Consider the following 21,856-nt stretch of genomic DNA (forward strand, 5'->3'; position numbering starts at 1 on the left):
TCAGAACTTTCTGTTTTCTTTCTGTCTAACCCATCACATTGGTTAGCCCGGGTCAAAGCCACACCAGGGTTAGGAGGAGCCTTCCCTGGCACAAGCCTAGCCTTAGTGCTAGGGTTGTGACAACATGTCCATGTGCAGGTTATCCTGCTCCACTGTCCACTCTTCCCCCTCAGTAATAGATAGATATTAGAATAACTTCTCTATGGGTCTGCAATCTCATAGGCCATGAAAAAAACAGATGAAAAATATAATACAGAGCACATGTCAAGAAAGTAGAATAAAGGGCAATCCATCTTTATGTGCCTATTGTACACATATATTCATGGGGGAAGGGACTATTCCTTAAGTGTACACAAAGGCCCTGATTCTCTAAAGTGCATCCCGATTTTAGGCGTCCTACAGCTGTCTAATCAGCCAATCGGGATGCACGTTTTTTTTAAAAAAAATGTTCCCCAGGCAAGCCTGAAGGCATCTCCGGGAGCCTAGGGAGACCCGCAAGATGCCTAAGCTCGTCTAAGGGCCTTAGGCGGGCCTTAGGCTGAACCTAGGTGGCCCTACGCGTCTCCCTAGTAGAGGAGAAGCTTAAAATGTAGGCCAGCAAAATGCTGGCCTACATTGTAAGTAGACGCGGCCGCTATACTTATCGCGGCAAGGGATCTCTCTGCCGCTATAAGTATAGCGGGCCGCGGCCCCCTGACCAGGAGGGTGCCCAAACCCTCTGCCCGAAGACGCACCCCCCCGACCGCCCCCCGACACTACCGATCCCCCCCCCCGACATTACCGATCCCCCCCGACAATATCGATAGCTGGCAGGAGGGTGCCCAATCCCTCCTGCCCGAAGATGCACCCCCCCGGCGCTAACCCCCCCAAACCTCCATTCCACCAAACCTGTTCTTAGAAGGGTCTTGCACATCTTGAGCCGGCAGGCACGCCTCGTCTCGTCGAAATGAAGCGGGCCCGCCCCTTCCCGGCCCATCCCGCCGAAGCCTAAGGCCTGATTGGCCCAGGCTCTAGAAGCCTGGACCAATCAGGCCTTAGGCATAGCGGGTCCGCCCATCCCCACTTAATCTAAGGCCTGATTGGCCAATCAGACCTTAGACTTAGTGGGGATGGGCAGACCCGCTATGCCTAAGGCCTGATTGGTCCAGGCTTCTAGAGCCTGGGCCAATCAGGCCTTAGGCTTCGGCGGGAGCAGGATGGGCCGGGAAGGGGCGGGCCCGCTTCATTTCGACGAGACGAGGCGTGCCTGCCGGCTCAAGACGTGCAAGACCCTTCTAAGAACAGGTTTGGTGGAGTGGAGGTTTGGGGGGGTGCGTCTTCGGGCAGGAGGGATTGGGCACCCTCCTGCCAGCTATCGATATTGTCGGGGGGGATCAGTAATGTCGGGGGGGGGATCGGTAGTGTCGGGGGAGCAGTCGGGGGGGTGCGTCTTCGGGCAGAGGGTTTGGGCACCCTCCTGGTCAGGGGGCCGCGGCCCGCTATACTTATAGCGGCAGAGAGATCCTTGCCACGATAAGTGTAGCGGGCCGTGTCTAATCTAACCCGTTTCTCTAACCCGCGTCTGTAACATGGACGCCGGTTACAGAATCGGGGTTTAGTTTAGGCCGATTCTGAATAGGACGCCTCTCCCGGGCGTCCTATTCAGAATCAGGGCCTAGGTGTCTTGCGGGCCTCGCCTTCAATATAGGCGGCCTGCCTGGGGAGCATTTTTTTTAAAAAAACGTGCATCCCGATTGACTGATTAGACAGCTGTAGGACGCCTACAGCTGCCTAAAATCGGGACGCACTTTTAGAGAATCAGGCCCAAATTGCATAATGTGTAAATGCAAGTGAGTGGAGCACAGGAGGAGCATGAGGAGGGGCTAGGTTGGATGAGCAGAATGCTTTAAATTATCTGCGTACCTACTACATATAGGCACCTGTCCAACCAGGTCTATGGCTAGTATAACTGCAGGCATGTAAATGTAAGGCGATTCAATGCTGGGTAATGCTGGTATAATAATAATAATTTCTTATATACCGCTATACCAGAAGTTCGAAGAGGTTTACAACAAAAGTGCATACAATCAATTTAATACAAACTAAGAAAAGCTTACAATCTTAAGTATAATAAAATCTGTAGGAATGCATCTTTTAAGATCAAGTTAAGATAATAACATAGTTAAAATAATCAGTAGTAATTAGGAAATGGCAACTAACAAAATTGTGGTAAAGTAAGACCATAAAAATTCAAGTAAGTTATGGCCATAAACATGAGTTAGGATTGAAACTTGTCAATTGTTTTCTGAAATCAGCATAAGAGGCAGCTTCAAGTATGAGTTTACTAAGCCATATATTCAGTTTGGCTGCCTGGAATGTTACAGTTCTATATTGGCATAGTTTTTCTACGAGTGCTTGTGTTAAAACACTTCAAAAGGAACTGGGAGGCGAGGTAGACTGGTAACATCCCGAAGACTGTTTTATAACTAATACAAGCAAATTTAAAAAGAATTCTGGATTCCACAGACAACCAATGGAGTTTTTGGTAATATGGGGTATCATATAATTGAAGCTGAGCACCCAGATGCCGTTACAGAATAGGTTCTCACCACAAGTTATTGGAGTACCTAACAAGATATGGCCACTTATAGAATGTCCAATGATCTCAAGGTACAAAATAAGGTGAAAATATGATGGACAAAGCCTTAAGTTTGCTGGACTGCAAAGAGAGGAATAATCAGGAGAAAGAAGAAGGATAATGTGATAATGCCCCTGTAAGCCATATCTCAGTAAGGATATAAAGAGGCTTAGAGGTGGTCCAGAGGAAAGCTTAAAAAAAAAAAGTGACAGATCTGGGCCTTGAAACCTAGGGCTCCTTTTACTAAGATGCGCTAGCAGTTTTAGCGCATGCTTAGCACTCTACAATGCAGCGCGTGTTAAACGCAAATGCTTCCATAGAGCTTGCGTTAGTATTTTTCATTTAGTGCTAATCTTTAGCGTGCGCTAAAAACGCTAGCGCACTTTATTAAAAGGAGCCCCTGGAGTAGAAGGCTTGAATATATATACCATATAGCAGTAGAATCAACATAATACAGACTGCTGTGAATAAATCAAAATGTATCATGAAAGCCTGATGTAAGGGCATTGACAACCCTCAGATTTTTTTAATTTTTATTTTTTGGGGGGGAGGCGTTTCCGGAGTCAGTGTTTCTCCTCCTCCATCCCCGTGTATTAAAAAATGATACCTTTGCTGGAAGGGATGCCAAAACACTGCCTTTCAAAGAAATTTGCTGCTGAATTGTTCCCTTCCTCCTCATGTTGCTGCAGTAACTCAAAACTTTCAACAAACCTAAATAGAGAAAGAATGTTTAAAACTATATAAGGAAATAATTCTTTCAAAAAAGAGCTCACTGGGAGATATTATCTATAAACCCCTCTCTGTTAAGTTATGAATCGTATATCAAACATACATTCTCACTAAAGATTTTATAACTATTTAATCCCTTCAGTTTAACTAAAGTGATTTCAGATGGCTTCAAGAAAACAACTTACATTGGATACTGTATTTGCTACAGATGGGAAAAGTAAAAGACCAAAACCAAACCCTGTAAAACCATCTAACACCACTCAAGCAGGGGAGAGCCGATGGAGGAGGGCTGCAGTCCGGCCATCGGACCAACCGTCTGCTCGGGGGCCCGTTCCAGCGGGGCGCCCGACACTGTCTTCGCTCCTCCCCCATTCCAGCAGGGGAGAGCCAACGGAGGAGGGCTGCAGTCCAGCCATCGGACCAACGGTCGGCTCGGGGGCCCGTTCCAGTGGGGCACCCGACACTGTCTTCGCTCCTCCCCCATTCCAGCTGGGGAGAGCTGACGGAGGAGGGCTGCAGTCCGGCCATCGGACCAACGGTCGGCTTGGGGGCCCGTTCCAGCGGGGCACCCGACACTGTCTTCGCTCCTCCCCCATTCCAGCAGGGGAGAGCCGACGAGGAGGACTGCAGTCTGGCCATCGGTCCAACGGTCGTCTCGGGGGCCCGTTCCAGCGGGGCACCCAACACTGTCTACGCTCCTCCCGCATGCCAGCAGGGGAGAGCCAACGGAGGAGGGCTGCAGTCCGGCCATCGGACCAACGGTCGGCTTGGGGGCCCGTTCCAGTAGGGCACCCGACACTGTCTTCGCTCCTCCCCCATTCCAGCAGGGGAGAGCCAACGGAGGAGGGCTGCAGTCCGGCCATCGGACCAACGGTTGGCTTGGGGGTCCGTTCAAGCTGGACTTCAGTTTTGACTGTTTTGATTTTATTTTCAATTTTTTTTAGTTTATGATATATTTTTTAATCTCACTTATTGTTTTACCACTTATTTTGTTTTATTTTATCATTCAAATTTCATTTAAATTTCCCCAGAATTCTATTGCTTCAACGGTTCTCCCTCTGCATCTATTCTTATCTCCCCTCTTTTTTCAACCTTTCAAAGTCCTTTAGATCATTGTAGTCTTATTAGAATGTTTATTTTCTTATTTTTCTCATCTATTCTCTATTTTATTTCTTCATTACTCTACTAATTGTCATTTTTCCAGGTACTTTAGTTAGATTGTGAGCCTTCGGGACAGTAAGGGAATTTCTAAGTACCTATTTTACTTATAATTTTAATGCACCCTATTGTCTATTTTTCTGTAAACCGCTTAGAATCCTAACGGAGTTTAGCGGTATATAAGAAATAAATTACATTACATTACATAACGTATGGAAAAGATCCTCAGTATTCACAACTCATATGCGGGGAAATCCTGCTCCAAGTGTTGTAGGCTCCATTTATAACCCAAAAGGGTAAATTAAGCGTGAAACATGCTTAGACCTTATAGTGCATGTGTAAACCAAAACAACAGTGAAAAATCAAAAATAATAAATTATCTCCAATTGTGCTCTCTCATATAGACATTAGAGTTATTATATAAAAATAGAAGTCCAATCTCCTAATAATATACCCCCCATTTTTTTTTTTAAACCAGAAACACAATTTATCATTTGCAATTCACTCAATAAAGAGGTACTGTATACTTATCTCAAAAACATTATCATTGGTTGTTCATAACGTGCTGGATAATCAGCTTGCTCTACATAGTGGTGTTCATAGATAATATCTCCCAGTGAGCTCTTTTTTTGAAAGAATTATTTCCTTATGCAGTAACTCAGAAGTCAGCAGAGTGCTTCCAGCCATCAATTCTGTGACTCCCAAGCATGCTCAGTTGTTGTGTGAGCTGAGCATGCACAAAGAGACCCAGAATCATTGGCAGGGGGCACTTCACCAAATTCCAGGTTACTATAAGAACATAGGAAATGCCGCTGCTGGGTCAGACCAGTGGTCCATCCTGCCTGGTGGTCCGCTCACGCGGCAGCCCCCAGGTCAAAGACCAGTGCTCTAAATGAGTCCAGTCTCACCTGCGTACATCCCAGTTTAGCAGGAACTTGTACAGCTTAGTCTTGAAACCCTGGAGGGTGTTTTCCACTACAACAGACTCCGGAAGAGCATTCCAGCTCTCTACCACTCTCTGGGTGTGACCTTACCTGGAGTAGTGCGTCCAGCACTGGTCATCATACATGAAGAAGGACACGGTACTACTCGAAAGGGTCCAGAGAAGAGTGACTGAGATGGTTAAGGGGTTGGAGGAGCTGCCGTACAGTGAAAGATTAGAGAAACTGGGCCTCTTCTCCCTTGAACAGAGGAGATTGAGAGGGGACATGAATGAAACATTTAAGGTACTGAAGGGGATAGATTTAGTAGATAAGGACAGGTTGCTCACCCTCTCCAAGGTAGGGAGAACGAGAGGGCACTCTCTAAAGTTGAAAGGGGATAGATTCCGTACAAACGTAAGGAAGTTATTCTTCACTCAGAGAGTGGTAGAAAGCTGGAACGCTCTTCCGGAGGCTGTTATAGAGGAAAACACCATCCAGGGATTCAAGACAAGGTTAGACAAGTTCCTACTCAACAAGAACGGGCGCTGGTAGGGCTAGTCTCAGTTAGGATGCTGGTCTTTGACCATAGGGCTGCCGCGTGAGCGGACTGCTGGGCATGATGGACCACTGGTCTGACCCAGCAGCGGCAATTCTTATGTTCTTACGTTTCTACGGAATCTATCCCTTTTCAACTTTAGAGAGTGCCCTCTCATTCTCCCTACTTTGGAGAGTGTGAACAGTCTGTCTTTATCTACTAAGTCTATTCCCTTCAGTATTTTGAATGTTTCGATCATGTCTCCTCTCAGTCTCCTCTTTTCAGGGGAGAAGAGGAACAGTTTCTCCAATCTCTCACTGTACGGCAACTCCTCAAGCCCCTTAACCATTATAGTCACTCTTCAATGGACCCTTTCGAGTAGTACCGTGTCCTTCTTCATGTACGGCGACCAGTGCTGGACGCAGTACTCCAGGTGAGGGCGCACCATGGCCTGGTACAGTGGCATGATAACCTTCTCCGATCAGTTCGTGATCCCCTTCTTTATTATTCCTATAGTAGGGTGAGGATGAGGGGAGTGGCTCTGAAGTGAATTTGATTGGCTGATGGGGCTATAGCATCCCCGCCAGATATTTAAAAGGTTCAGTTCAGGATTGGAGGGGGTATGAACCCAAAGTGAGGAAGAGACCCTCCCCCACCAAATGACTGTACCACTGGCCTAAAGTCCACCATCTATGATAGTCCACTAACTCAGCCAGAATTGTTTCTGCACTTTGTTATCTAAGGAAGCCTAATCAAGTCATAGCCACTAGATCAGTGTTTCCCAAGTCGGTCCTGGTACCCTCTTGCCAGTCAGGATTTCAGGATATCCACAATGAATGTGCTTGAACAATATTTGCATACAATGGAAGTTTCATTATCAGCCTTAATGAATTTATTTCTGACAAAGGGGTCCTTTTACTAAGGCATGCTAACTGATTTAGCGGATGCTAGCTAATTTAGCGCATGCTTAAGATTAGTGAATGCTAAATGTAAGGCACCCATAGAATATAATGGGTGCCTTAGCATTTAGCGTGCACTAATCTTTAGCGTGCACCATATTGGTTAGTGCGCCTTAGTAAAAGGACCCCAAAGTGAGTAAAAAAGTAGCCAGTATTTTCCTCCTTTCCAGATGTTCTGGAGATTTAAAGTTGTTCATAAAAAGACATAAATTGTGGTAAAATTTCTCTTTTTGTTGTTACTACCTTTCCATCGGTGGTTTTAGTACCAGAAATAGCTTGTTGTTTTTAATACTTTAGATACTGTATGTTGCAAGAAGATGGCCACTTTATTATCTTCCGCATAGTACTGGCTGAAATGTTGGAACATAGTTCCAGATTCCTCTTCCAAGCAGAGTTTATTGTATGTATACTTAAATGTTTAACAATTGTGTATAAAGAGTGAGATTACCAGACTTAGCAAGCTAAATTTCCAAGCAGCCGGAGAAGCCTGGGAGCGAATAGCAGGAGGTGGGGAGCATAAGATGGGGGGGGGGGGGGGGCTCGGGGGGAACTAAGGCAGGATGGGAAGAAAGGGGTAAGTGGAGGGGAGGGTCAACAGGAGGTTTTAAAACGGACTCTCCCAGCGCAGCTATTCCTTTGCGGCGCGCCTGGGAGAGCAAACTAAAACTTCCTTAGCGGAAATTTAACCATGGTGCCTGACTCTGACTTGGGGGGGGGGGGAGAGGGTGGACAGGGGCCCCCCGGTGAAGCCTCCTCAACCTTATGTTCTATTCCTGTGGTCAGCTCAGCATTTAGTATGTGTTACTCAGTAATACAGCTTTCTAAAAGGACCTATTAATCTCAGATTCCAGTGTTTGTTTTAATCTTACCATGTGCCTTTTTAATATAAGTATGGTATACAGCTCAATTTATATATCGTTTGTCAATCAACACATCTCATAATAAACAGTATTTCAAAGATTTCTTCATTCAATTTTTTACTTTTAAGGTCTTCAGAAGTACCAGTATTAGCCAAGTGTTTTCAATGGCTAAATACTGTTTTGGCACTGGCCTCCTCATTAGACCCGTTTTTAAAGTGCTTTTAGTGATTTGTGTTAATATCTTAAATATCTTAAAAATAAAAAACTTTATACTTATCTTTCGTTGTTAGTTTTAACTTTCTCACTGATATCAGGAAGGGACCTGTCATTCCAACATGTTTTGCCTGAAGGCTGTATCAAGAAAAAGTCCCCTACAATAAAAAAAGTATCTAATTTATTATGAATTCAATTCAGTAAAAACATTCATATACTTATATTGTTTTTCTAGGGTTAGTCATTCAACCAAGTATCATTTATTTGTTAAATAATTACCACTTCTGTTAACTTCACACCATCCTGATCAATGATAGCTTTTAGACAAAGATGGCCGCAGCGTTTTTATCCACTATTTAAACCTCCCATTCTGTGACGTCAAAGGCATTGGTGGCGAATCAGAAATCAAACAAGAGACATCCATTCTATTTCCTGTTTAAACCCCATGGGTCCACTGTATTTAACCTAAAAATCCAGCTTTGTTCACAAAAATTTAATTTACATAAAAATTTAGGACCTCTTTTACTAAGTTGCGCTAACCAATTAGCGTGTGCTAAATGCTAATGCGTGCATGTTAGTCTATGGATGCGTTAGTGTTTAGCACACGCTAATTCGATAAGTGCGCGCTAATCGGTTAGCACACCTTAGTAAAAGAGGGGGTTAATGTACGTAATTTAATTTACATAATTTTTGTGCCTCAGGGCTCTGTCCAGGAACAACTTCTTTTTCCATTTATACTTCTTCCCTTGGTGCTCTAAACTCCTCCCATGGCTTTCCGCATCACATCTTTTTGATGACTCACAGATCTCTCTCTCTTGCTACACCTGAAATCTTGACAGATGTTCAGTCCTGGGTTTCCACCTGCTTGTTTGACATCTCTACCTGGATATCTCGCTGACATCTAAAATTAGATATGGCCAAGATTGATCTTGTTATCTTTCCACCTGAACCTGTCTTTCCTCTTCCCCCGTTCTCTATTTCCTTAAACAATACCCTTATCCTCCCTGTCTCTCAGCTCACAACCTTGGGATAATCTTTGACTCATCTTCTCTTCACATATCTGACTGCCAAAACCTATCATTTCTGTCTCTTCAATATCGCTAAAATCAGACCCTTCCTTTATGAATGCTCTGCCAAGACCCTCATCCATAGCCCATCGCTTGTTGCCTAGACTACTATGACCTACTTCTCACTGGCCTTCCACTAAACCATCTTTCTCCCCTTCAATCTGTTCAGAACTCTGTTGCATGCCTCATGTTCTGCCAATACCTACCCCTCTCCTCAAGTCACTTCATTGGCTCCCTATGCGATTAAATATACAATTCAAATTCCTCTTACCAACCTATTAGTGTATTCACTGTTTTTAAGCTACCGTTATGTGTTAGTGAGGTGGGTGTACAGAGATTTCTTTTTCTTCTTTAAAAATGTCCCCTGGATTCTATATATGTAGGTTGCCTACATTTTGGCATGAAGCACAGATGTGGTGTAAACTTATTAGTCATTTAGGTGCTACAACCAATTATTGACTTTAATTGGAACTTGGCACTAATTTGGATTTTCATATGCATCTGCTTATGTGCTAATCTGTAATGCTACATGCCCAGATTGTCTTGTATGCAACTCAAAAAAGGATACAACCATGGGAGAGTGAGCAAGGGACGTTGACGCCTCTTTGAAAGCTCATGGTTTGAAAAATAATAAACATGCAAAATGACACCAGCGCAAGGTTTTAAAAATTATAATTAAGATTTATTGAGTTATTGTTTCTATTTTTCCATTATGAGATCAAAAGAATCAAGCATAATTGCTTAACAGTTGTGCTAATGAGAGATCGTTATAGTTGCCAAATGCTGGCCTTCTGATAACGAACTCGTCTTAATATCTTAGGTTATTCTATTATATACTTTTGGCTCATTATGACATCATCACTTTGACAACCAATAACAATCCACAAAAGAAGTTAGACAAAGAAAAATTCCTCCACATTTCAAAGTTAGACAGTTTTAGAAAAGTACATTTGTTTACTTATAGTCGTTTCTGAATATAAATCATAATTTTCACTAAAGTATATTAAGAAAAATTATTTGTTAAAAAGATGCTGAAAAGTTCTCAGCCTTAGAGGAAAAAAAGCTGACAGGTTCAAATTACATAGCCTTAGCCTGGAGGAGGAGGAGGAGGGGCTGGTCTCCCTCCTCTGATCTTCCTATGTTAGAACAGGAGTCTCTGACTTAATTACTTCCAGATGTTGCTTTAGGATTTCTTTAGGTTACAAAGATATATCTTATGTTTTTCAAAACCTATTCTTTTGTTCAACACACAGCCACACAATCACATACTTCAGTCATATTTGTTTAATTCATACTTTACTTGGCCAAGCTTCCATACATTCATTCAAAACTACATTTGTTCCTGTTATATCTCAGTTTGGGACACGTTACCAAACAGTCTAAAGCAAGCACATATGGTATTAATTAACACCACGCTGCTGGGAGCGGGAAACTCAGAGAGGACAAAGAAGACAGAAAACTAGTCATTGGCACAAAATGGTGTCCAAAGACAGAACAGATATAGTAAAAACAGAGAACCCAAAATGGATTCCTTTGGTTTCCTTCATGATCTGGCCCAACAGCAAAGTACATTAAAAACACACCATTCTTTCCCTTATATTAATCTATAGTGTGTTTTTCTGGCTTTAGTTACATATTATTCAGATTTTTATTCACCCGTTTTTCGTATGCTTCTATTTGGGTGTGGCCCTAACTGACACATATGCTTGTATCTAACTAGAATTACCCAGAATCATACGAAAAGCAGGCGCTTTTGTAGAAAAACTCCACAAAAAATACTGCACTTAACATGTTCTGACATCCATTCCATTACCGTCCAATAAACATCACCCCCTGCTGGCCACGAGCCACTACTCCTCAAGAGGTATGAACAGGTCAGGGGTATAGTGCTTTAGAATACTGGGGTAATGCCCCCAACTTACGTATCAGGATGTACACCAGGTTTCAGCTGGTTAAGTCTTCATGTCCCAAATTCTTGCATATTGCCATTGGAACTATTCCAAAAGAGCAGGGGGCAGTGACATGACATTTTGCTTAACTCCATACAGATAGCAGTGCTGAATATATATGGAATTTTTCTTGACATTGTGGATGGTGTAAAAAAAAAATCCTCCACAAGAGCTAAATATTAACACGATATTGTCAAGACTTATCTTTTACAGCGCCCAGTATCTTCAGCAAAAATTTTTTCTGAAAGGCAGGTAAGTTAGGGCTCCTTTTATTAAGCAGCGGTAGAGCGTTTTACCACAGGCTGACGAGGTAGAGGAACGTCAGAGCATTTACTTCGCTGGCCAGCAGTAAAATGCTCTATCACTGCTTGATAAAAGGAGCCCTTAATCTTCTGATGACATGTTGATAAACATGTCATTTCATAGGTCTACTAACATTTTGTACTCTTTAGTAAGTCTTTCAGTCTCGACAATCTTTATACAACCAATATCAATCTCCGTTTCTTCAGTTTATCCTTCAAGAACCAGAGAAGTAAAAACACAGTCTTGTCCCTGTAGAGCCCTCAGGTTGTTCTATGATACCAAGATCTGAATATATAGAATTTAGCAATGGACTTTAATTTGAAATGAATATTGATCACTGAGAAAAATGTATACTATCCCCCAGTGCTAAGAATTGCATGAGCAATTTTGGGTGCATGCCCAATTTACGCATGCACTTTAATTGAACAACAAGAAAATTAGTGCTGATAATTGGTCCTAGTAATCCATTTTCAGTGCAAATTTAAATTAATTAGGATTTATGTGTTCAAAGCTAGGTGCTAGGAGAGTTATAGGTAGATTGGGACATTCCTGTAATTTGTGTGTGCTTTTATAAAATAAGGGGGAACTGCATCTAATTTATGCACAAGGATTTGCACCAGGGTTCATTTGGTGTAAATCCCAGTTAGATCCCAATGTAAGCGTTATTTTATAAATGATGCCTAACTTTGAGTGCCATTTATGGAATAGTGCTTAGTGCTATTATTTTTCAGTGCTGATATTTCAGCACCATTTATAGAATTTAGTCCTATGTGTACATACCCCTGAATTCTATAAATGGTGCCTAAAGTTAGAAGAGCAATTGCCCACCCAGTTATAGAATAGGGTCAGTCACATATGTAACATATTAGCTAATTGGTGCTAAATTGACACTTCATTCAATAATTGGTGTTAACAAGCACTATTGGTTGCACACATAGAAACATGATGGCAGATAAAGGCCAAATTGGCACTTCATTGAATAATTGGTGTTAACAAGCACTATTGGTTGCACACATAGAAACATGATGGCAGATAAAGGCCAAATTGGCACTTCATTGAATAATTGGTGTTAACAAGCACTATTGGTTGCACACATAGAAACATGATGGCAGATAAAGACCAAAAGGTCCATCCAGTCTGCCCATCTGCAGTAACCATTATTTCTTCCTCTCTTTAAGAGATCCCACGTGCCTATCCTAGACTTTCTTGAATTCAGACACAGTCTTTGTCTCCACCACCTCTTTTGGGAGACTGTTCCATGCATCTAACACCCTTTCTGTAAAAAAATATTTCCTCAGATTACTCCGGAGCCTATCATCTTTTAACTTCATCCTCTGCCATCTCATTTCAGAGCTTCCTTTCAAATGAAACAGACTCGACTCATGCGCTTTTATGCCACATAGGTATTTAGATGTCTCTATCATATCTCCCCTCTCCCATCTTTCTTACAAAGTATACAGATTGAGATCTTTAAGTCTGTCCCCATACGACTCATGACGAAGACCACACACCATTTTAGTAGCCTTTCTCTGGTCCAACTCCATCCTTTTTATATCTTTTTGAAAGTGTGGCTTCCAGAATTGTACACACTATTCTAAATGAGGTCTCACCAAAGACTTATACAGGGGCATCAATACTTCCTTTTTCCTACTGGCCATACCTCTCCCTATGCACCCAAGCATCCTTCTAGCTTTTGCTGTCACCTTTTCAACCTGTTTATCCACCTTAAGATCATCACATAAAATCACACCCAAGTCCCGCTTTTCTGTCGTGCACATAAGTTCTTCACCCCCTAAACTGCACCATTCCCTCAGGTTTTTGCAGCCCAAGTGCATGGCCTGGCATTTCATAGCATTAAATTTTAGCTGCCAAATTTTAGACCATTCTTCAATCTTCGCCAGGTCTTTCTTCCTGTTATTCACACCATCTGGGGTGTCTACTCTATTGGAGATTTTGGTATCATCCGCAGAGAGGCAACTCTTACCTGACAGCCTTTCAGCAATATTGTTTATAAAAATGTTAAAAAGAACAGGCCCAAGAACAGAACTTGAGGCACACCATTGGTAACATCCCTTTCCTCAGAGCGATCTCCATTGATCACTACCCTCTGTAGCCTTCCACTCAATCAGTTCTTGACCCAGCCTGTCACTTCGGGACCCATCCTGAGGGCACTCAGTTTCTTTATTAGACTTCTATGAGGAACACTGTCAAAGGTTTTGCTAAAACCTAAATACACCACATCTAGCACACTCTCTCTATTTAATTCTTTGATCACCCAGTGAAAGAAATTGATCAGATTTGTCTGGCAAGACTTACATCTAGTGAATCCACATGATTGCAGAAACATCACCATTAATTTGCTTACCACAGAAGTCAGGTTTACCAGCCTGTAATTCCCTGCTTCTTCCTTATTTCCACTTTTGTGGAGAGGGACCACATAACCGATTCAAGTCCCTTTGCTGTAAACTGAGCTCCTCTCCTGTGCAACTGAAATGGCATTAACATGGGAGGGTAACAGGCACGTCAGGGATGTTCTGACTAACCTTGCATGTGCTTTATGGAATAGTTGAAATTACGTTTACACCAGCCATAGAACTGATGTAAATGATCATGCCCAAAGTTTAGCATATAACTGCAGACCTACGTTGGTATTTTATAACAGATGTAGAGCACAATTCTGCTGGTATAGAATACAAGCTTAGCACACAGTTTATGGACGCCCAACTTTTAGTGACCTATATTGAATGTATGGCATAGTTTAATGTTTAATAAGGCTTATATATCACCTTTCACATAACCATCAGGGTGGTTTACAAAAATCAGGATAAAGGAAATGGAACTTCAAATCCAAAGAGAAAGAAAAACATAACTTCTGTAAGGAGTGATTATTGATTTTGCCCTTTGATCATACACGTCCAGGGTGGGTGGGGCGATACTTTTACTTTGAGTGCAATTGTTGGATAATTAGAAAGGGGGAATGATATATGTATTAGGTATTAGTCATAAAACATAATTTGATAGAATTTAAGTGCTGTTAAAGTGTAAAATGTCTGTATAATATGTTGCACATATTTTTGGCTTTAAAATGAATAAAGATATTAAAAAAAAAACAAAAAACAACAAAGAAAAATAAAAACATAACAAAACCATAAACCACAACAAGATCCAATTGCAGTTGTGAATCCCTCAGCAAAACTAATTATTCCCTGGGAATGCATTTTGAAATAAATGGGTCTTCAGAACTGCTTGGAACTTCAGATAAGTGAACACATAGCATGTTTCCAGTGGGAGAGATTCCAGAGTATGGAACTATAGAAAAGAAAGCTGAGTGACGGGTAGTCACAAGCTTTACCATACAAACTGATGGCAGGGAAAGTTGATGGGTAGTTGAGGAGCAAAGAGAGCAGGAGGGTTTATAATGAACAAGTAGATTGGCCAGATAATGCGACAACCCAAAATGAAGAATCTTGTGGGCTAGGATCAGAGCCTTGTACTCAAGACAGTACTTAATAGGAAACTAATGATGATCTTTTAATAGCAGAGTGACATGGTTGAAATGATGGGCACCACTCAATAATCTGATCGCATATTTTTGAACTGGTTGTAATATCTTGTGCGCTGAGGCTAGAAGACCTCTGTAAATGATGTTTCAAAGTGACTAGAGCATATAAAAGAGAATATGCCTCCAACTTGCGTATCAGGATGTACACCAGGTTTTAGCTGGCTAAGTCCTCATGCCCAAAATTCTTGCATATTGCCATTGGAACTATCCAAAAAGAGCAGGGGCAGTGACATGACATTTTGCTTCACTCCATACAGATAGCAGTGCTGAATATACATGGAGTTTTCCTTGACACTGTGGATGGTGTAAAACAATATATATATATCCTCCACACGAGCTAAATATTAACCCGATATTGTTAAGACTTATCTGTAATGGGATCTGTTTATACCTTCTCAGTGTTATGCTTTATATGTATATTCGAGAGGTGTTTGGGATTTAAAATTGGCTTTATTTAGCTCAAATCAATAGTAACACAGATCAACAATCTTAATTAAGGTAGATTAAAGAAATATATAGAAACAATCTCTCTGTCTCAGTAAGATGTTATGTTTAATGTTTCCACAAAGTCAATTCTACTTATTTACTCTAGCTTACCCCTTGTTTAGTGAATGAACTTGAACTTTGCTAGTCGCTGTCAGGCTAGTACCGTACTGCTCTAAAAAGAGTCTGATTTAAAACAGAATTTCACTGGAGCAGCATTTCTCACCTCTGCGCAGGAAGAGATTGTTGTCCTCCCCTTTCCTGGCAAGGCATTCCTCTCCATGGCACATCTTTCCAGTCTCTCTGCAGGGCTGGAAGCTACTAGTTCTCTCTCACAGTCTCATTCTCCATCTCCTACTCGTTCTCCTTCTTCTTCTCCTCGATGTCCAGGAAATTATTTGTTATATAAAATTTATCTCCAAAGCCATTAATGGTAAGTCCTGTCATTGGCTGTTGACAGGCTAACATGAAAGTAACGGAGCTTGGCAGTTCATGATTGGTCCAGCTTGATAAGGATTAAGTCATGGGAATTGGTCCTATGATGCAAAGGCCAGGTCAACTTCAACAGATACAACCCATTCTTTGATAACTCATTAAAGGGGATTCTCAGCAGACCTCTGACCACTTTCATGGGTGTGCAGGATTGTCCCAGATCATCATGACCTAAATGGCCTTATTCCACAGTTCTTCTGTCCCATGATCTTATCTAGAATAAACAATCCAGCTCTATGTTGCAATGTGGGGGTTTTTTTGTTTGTTTTTTTAAATACCAGCTTGGATAAATAATGCTGGCAGCTTAATTATCTTTAAAAAATACAGTTCAGGCCCAGTCTGGACAGCTATGTAGCAAAGCCCAAGTTTAACATAACTTTCCTATAGCCTATGCTATAGGCCCAAAACTACCCCAAGCCTAACCTTAACAGCACAACTGGACTTATCAATATAAAGACAAATATAAGAGATTTGGCAGAGTAAAAACAGGACCTCACAACAGATGCAATTTGTGGCTGAAAATCTAGGGCAGAATCAATATGGAATCCCAAGTACCTCATGGTCTTGACCAGCTGGATAGAGGATGAATGCAAAGAAGGGGCAGTTGAAAGAATACGAGAAGTACCCATAGACCAACAATTTTCTGAGGATTGAGGACCAATTTGTTCTCTAGAGTCCAGGTATCAACCTATAAAGAAGGGATTAGATAGGTTCTGTATTGATACTTTCCCTAAACAATTTGTGCTATTTGCACATAATGTTTGCTGTTTCCTGATAATGTGTGCAAGAATCCATTATATATTAATAATGATTTGAAGTAGGAACACAGGAACTGATATTCAGGTGATGCCAGGCAGCGTGCTGTTCGCCTAGTGCTCAAACCGGATATTCAATGCCGGGATGTTTCTGGCAACTGGCATTGAATATCTGTTTATTTTTAGCTGCAGCAACTTAGCTGGTTATGCATCGTTTACAGAATCGTGTCTAGTGGCACCTATGTAAAAACTTAGGCTTACCCCCTCTTTTACAAAGGTGCGCTATGCTTTCTAGCGTGCGCTAAATGCTAATACGTACATGTTATCCTATGGATGTGTGAGTGGTTAGCGCACGCGTTGATTCAGAATACTCTAAATCTGCGCTAAAATGCGTAGCGCGCCTTTGTAAAAGAGGGCCTTAGTGGCACCTAACTCATGCTCCATCCATAAAAATGCCCATTTAGGCACCGCTAAGCGCATTGCGACAGGTGTCTGTCTTTATAGAATTGGATAGGCACCTATCGCTCAAATAAAAAATTTTTAAACTAATCAGTGAGGCTGTTAAAGTATTTTGTGAATTTAAGTTAGGTGCCCTTTATAGAATCAGCCCCTAAGTGTTTAGTGGATAAAGATAAGCCTGCTATTATGCGACCTATTTTGGCCGCTAAACCTAGCTAGTTATGAAATGAGGACCTGATTCTACAAATGGAACATAAGAACATAAGCAATGCCTCCGCTGGGTCAGACCTGAGGTCCATCATGCCCAGCAGTCCGCTCACACGGCGGCCCAACAGGTCCAGGACCTGTGCAGTAATCCTCTATTTATACCCTATAAGAACATAGGTTAAGCACTGCTAGGCACCTTAATCTGGGATGCCTAACTAATCCCACCTTTTACAAATGTGTAGCACATTTTTCTTTTTTAAAATTACGTTTTCAATACATACACAAATAAGAAACTTAACCAATAAGAAAAACAATAATAATCATAACAAGTGGCTGCATTCCTAGTTGTTACAAAGCTCAAAATATGAAAGAAAAACCAAAACCAAATTAAAATAAATAGCAAATTCTATAGAATATAGAGCAAATTCACAAATGTTATACAAGGGTAACCTTGACTAATGGACTGATCAAGATTGGGAACAATGTGTATCTAAGATATTCCAACCTTTGAGAAATGACGATAAGTGATTCTGTTTTAACGCAATCATTTCCTCATATTTTCTATAGGCACGTGGAGGGGCATAATAGAAAGGAACGTCTAAGTCCGTTTTCGTCTAAGTTGCAAGTCGTCCAAAGTAAAAAAACTGCCTAGGACACATTTTCGAAAAATACGTCCAAAATTTTTTTTGTTTAGAAAATTGTCTAACTATACGTCCTGCCGATCTGATCGTCCAAATCGCTAAATCATCCAACTTTATACCACATTTTCATCCAAGTCAAAAATGCCTAGAACAAACCCTATTGGACGTGGGGGGGGGGGTCAGCAAAGTGATGGACTGAACATCCAGACATGGTACCTAAATAGTGGGGTACCTTACAGGACACTGCTGTGACTTCACAAAAAGGGTGCCATGTCTTCTCCTCACTACAGCTCCCTTATAGGTCATGGTGAGCCCCCAAAACCACCTCCAGAGTCCCCTAGACCCACTTATCTACCACCACAATAGCCCTTATGGCTGCAGGAGCCACTTATATACCAGTACAAAAGGGTTTTGGGGGTGTATAGGGGAGTGCATATGTTTAAGTATCAATGCAATCATTACAGGGGCTTATGGGCATGGGTCCTCCTCTCCGTGAGTCCCTAACCCATCCCTAAGATGGCTTAATCTGCCTCTGTGCTGGACGACTAGGCTTTCCTATGCCAGGCTGCCAGGTGATGATGGTCTGGAGGCTGAATTTTAAAGGTGTGATTACGATTTTTATGGGGTTGGGGGGATCAGCGATCACTGGGGTAGTGTGTGGGGGTCTGTTTTATGTGTTTGCAGTGCTTATCCGGTGACTTTAGGTGGGTTTTTGTCCAAGTTTTGTCTAGGCTCTGTTGTAAAACTTTTGGTTATACATGCTGCACGACTAAGTCTAAGCTGGCCTATGTCCCACCCAATTCCCCCCCTCGACACTCCTCCTGAAACGCCCCATTTAGGTTTGGTTATTCAACGGCACTATGAAGGCCTAGGTCGTTTAGAAATAAGTCCAAAACCCATTTTTATTATAGGCACTTGGACGTATTTGGACAATGTTCGTCCAAGTGCCGACTTAGGCCGGTTTTTGGACGTTTTTCTCTTTCGATTATGAACCCCTTAATGTATTTCACCATTCATGGTAGGAAACCTTTAAGTTGTTTTTCCAATAAGTGACAATAATAGATTGCCTATGAGTGTCGGAGCTGTTACCACTGCGGCTGGCACTAAAAACCACTGCTTTTGTAAAAGGGGAGGCAAAATTTGTGTGCAGCTTGTTTGTTAATGGGTTGAATGGTGCAATAATTGACCATGGCATTAAAACCCATTAAAAAAAATAATTGTTAATTTAGGCTTTGCGTGTATACCCATGCAGTGCTTAGTGATGCCTAAGGTGAGGCACCCTCTGACGTCGTAAGGCGCCTACCTGAAAAGTAGGTGTGATTAGAGCGCAAAGGTGTGATTGACTTAGGTGCCCCTAAGCACCTGGCCTAATATAGTGCCTACTTCTAGGACACCTAGCGATACCTAAGTCCACTTAGGCACAGCTACATGTGATTCTATAAAGGATGCTTAGCGGTTGATTGACAACCGCACAGAGCTGTGCCTAGAAGTTAGGTGCCATTAGTTACTGTTCATAGAATCAGGTTCTGAATATTCATACCTAGCTGGCAGTGTTGTTAAATATAGCTGGTTAGTAGGTAGCTGCTGACCACAAATATTCAATGGGAAATAGTTGGCTATTTACTGCTCAATATCCACAATAGGTGCCCATTTACAGGAGCAGTTTCTGGCTGGTTCAATATTTTTTGAATCTTAGAGGAATACCATTTAGGCTAGTTAACAAAACAAAATACGTAGTCAGAAGATTATAGATACATCTCCATTGCTGCACTGAAAGATGCAATAGCATTGTATGATTTCCCCTCACTTTACAGCAAAATAAAATACAAATATAGTTGTAGTATACTAATGTAACAAAAAATGTATTCTGCTTACAAGTGTTAGAAGAGGAAACATACTTTAAGCTCTTAAATGTATACTAGATCAGCATTTATTTTCAAGCTATCTAATTAATTCTATAGATAGTTCAAGAGATATATAAAGTACTAGCTTTATAGCCCGTTACATTAACGGGTGCTAGAATATATGTGTGTGTTCCCCCCGCACTCTAAGATCAACGGACCAAAAACTTCTTTTCATTCCATCCTTAAAAGAATCCTATTATACTTGGAAAACCAACTTTGCAATAACTGCACCCACATTATGGAACTCTCTTCCACAATATCTCCGCGACAAACAACAATTACCCAAATTTAAGACTAGCCTTAAAACTTTCTTATTTCAAGATGCCTTCGATAGGTCCTAATATTAATTTATTTATTTATATTTTTTTTTCTTCGGTTTTTTTTCTTTTCTTCTTGAACAAATATTTACCTCAACAAAGCGTCCCTACCCTTCTCGTCCTATCCCTACCCCTCCTTCTCATTTCATCTAAATTATGTAACTTTTCCCTCCCTCCCCTTTTTATCCTCACTTTCTAGTTTGTCAGTCTACGTCATTTATGTTCACTTACTTTCATTTCTTTCTATTTTTAAATTTTATTGTTAACCGATCAGACATTTGTTTTATGATCGGGATATTAATAACTAATAAACTCGGAAACTTGGAAACTTTATTCCTGTCCATTCGCCCTTCTTTTTACCACCCCTGTGTCCACCACCACCCCTTCACTGCTCCCCTTACCAAGCAGCAGCCCTTCTCCCTTTGTTTTACCTCCCCCCTGTCCATCAGCACCTCTTCCTGCTCCCCCTGTCCAGCAGTAGGCCTCCCTTCATTCCCCACCCCCCGTGTCCATCATCACCTCTTCCTGTTCCCCCTGTCCAGCAATAAGCCTCCCTTCCTTTTTTTCTCCCCTGTCCATCATCACCTCTTCCTGCTCGCATTTCCCTCCCCCTCCAGGTCCCTGTGCAGCAGTAGCAGCATTTTCCCCCACCCCCTTCCCTACTCTTACCACGATGTGGCCTGCTCCTTTTGGCCCCTCCGCCTTCCATTCCCGCGGTCTAGCCTGCTCCAAGGGCCCCCCCTTCCCTTATTGTGTTCCCCGCAGGCAGGCCCAGCTTCTCCCTGCACATTACCTTTTTTTCATTCTGTTGCCCTCCCTCGCGTGGCTGGCTGCCTGGTCCCATTGAGCGGCGAGCGGCTGAAGTCTTTTTTGTGGGGGGCACTTCCCTGCCCTGTGTTTGTTTTGGTGTTTGTCTCTTTGGCTGATGTATGTGGATTTTTTTTTTTTCTGTGTCTCTCTCTCCTTTTATTTTTTTCTTTCTTTCAATCTTTCTCTATTGCTCCTTAAGTTTCACAGAGTAAGTTTTTTTTTTTTTAATGTATATTACCTGCATTCCCTCCCTCTCCATTTCCCTCCCCCCACACTACTTTACTGTGCAGCAGCAGCATTTCCCCTACCCCCCCCCCTTTCCCTTCCCGCGGTCTGGTTGGCTCCCTTAGTCCCTTTCCGCCCCCCCTTCCCTTCCCGCGGTCCCTACAAACCTGATACACCAGCAGCGTCTGCAGCACTGTACACATGCTGCTTCGGGGCCTTCTACTGCCCTGATTTGCTCTGCTTCTGTGACAGAGTAAATCAGGGCAGTAGAAGGCCCTGAAGTAGCGTGTGTACAGTGCTGCTGGAGTTGGGACCGCGGGAAGGTTTCTAGAGAGTAGCTGAACAGGTCACCGGCAGTCAATGAAGGGCTGCTGTCCTTGGGGGCAGAGCCGCAGCAGGAGTTTCAATTTACAGTTTGCGGTCGGGCGGCCGTCCTTGCGCTCCGTCCACCGTGCGCGTGGGCTGCCTCTGCCCTCGGGTGCGCTCGGCGGCTTGTGGCAGCCGTTGTGAAGGGGCGGCGTGGTGCGGTCTGTATTGTGAGGTGGAGAGCAGGGAAGGGCGCACATGCGCACTTGTCTTGCCACATCCCGACAGAAAAGGGATCAGGGAACACGCGAGGCAAGTGTGCATGCGCGGCTAGCATTTTATTATTTAAGATACTAATGTGTACTATTTTTTCATAATAGGG

General features: G+C 42.4%; 1 protein-coding gene across 4 annotated transcripts in view; it reads left to right on the forward strand.

Annotated features, from left to right (window-relative positions):
- The window catches only part of NLGN4X (neuroligin 4 X-linked), a 423,295-nt gene that overhangs the window by 347,715 nt on the left and 53,724 nt on the right, over nucleotides 1–21,856 (forward strand). The window lies entirely within an intron of this gene.

Source organism: Geotrypetes seraphini, chromosome 6, assembly GCF_902459505.1.
Source record: "Geotrypetes seraphini chromosome 6, aGeoSer1.1, whole genome shotgun sequence".
In the NCBI taxonomy this organism is placed as follows: domain Eukaryota; kingdom Metazoa; phylum Chordata; class Amphibia; order Gymnophiona; family Dermophiidae; genus Geotrypetes; species Geotrypetes seraphini.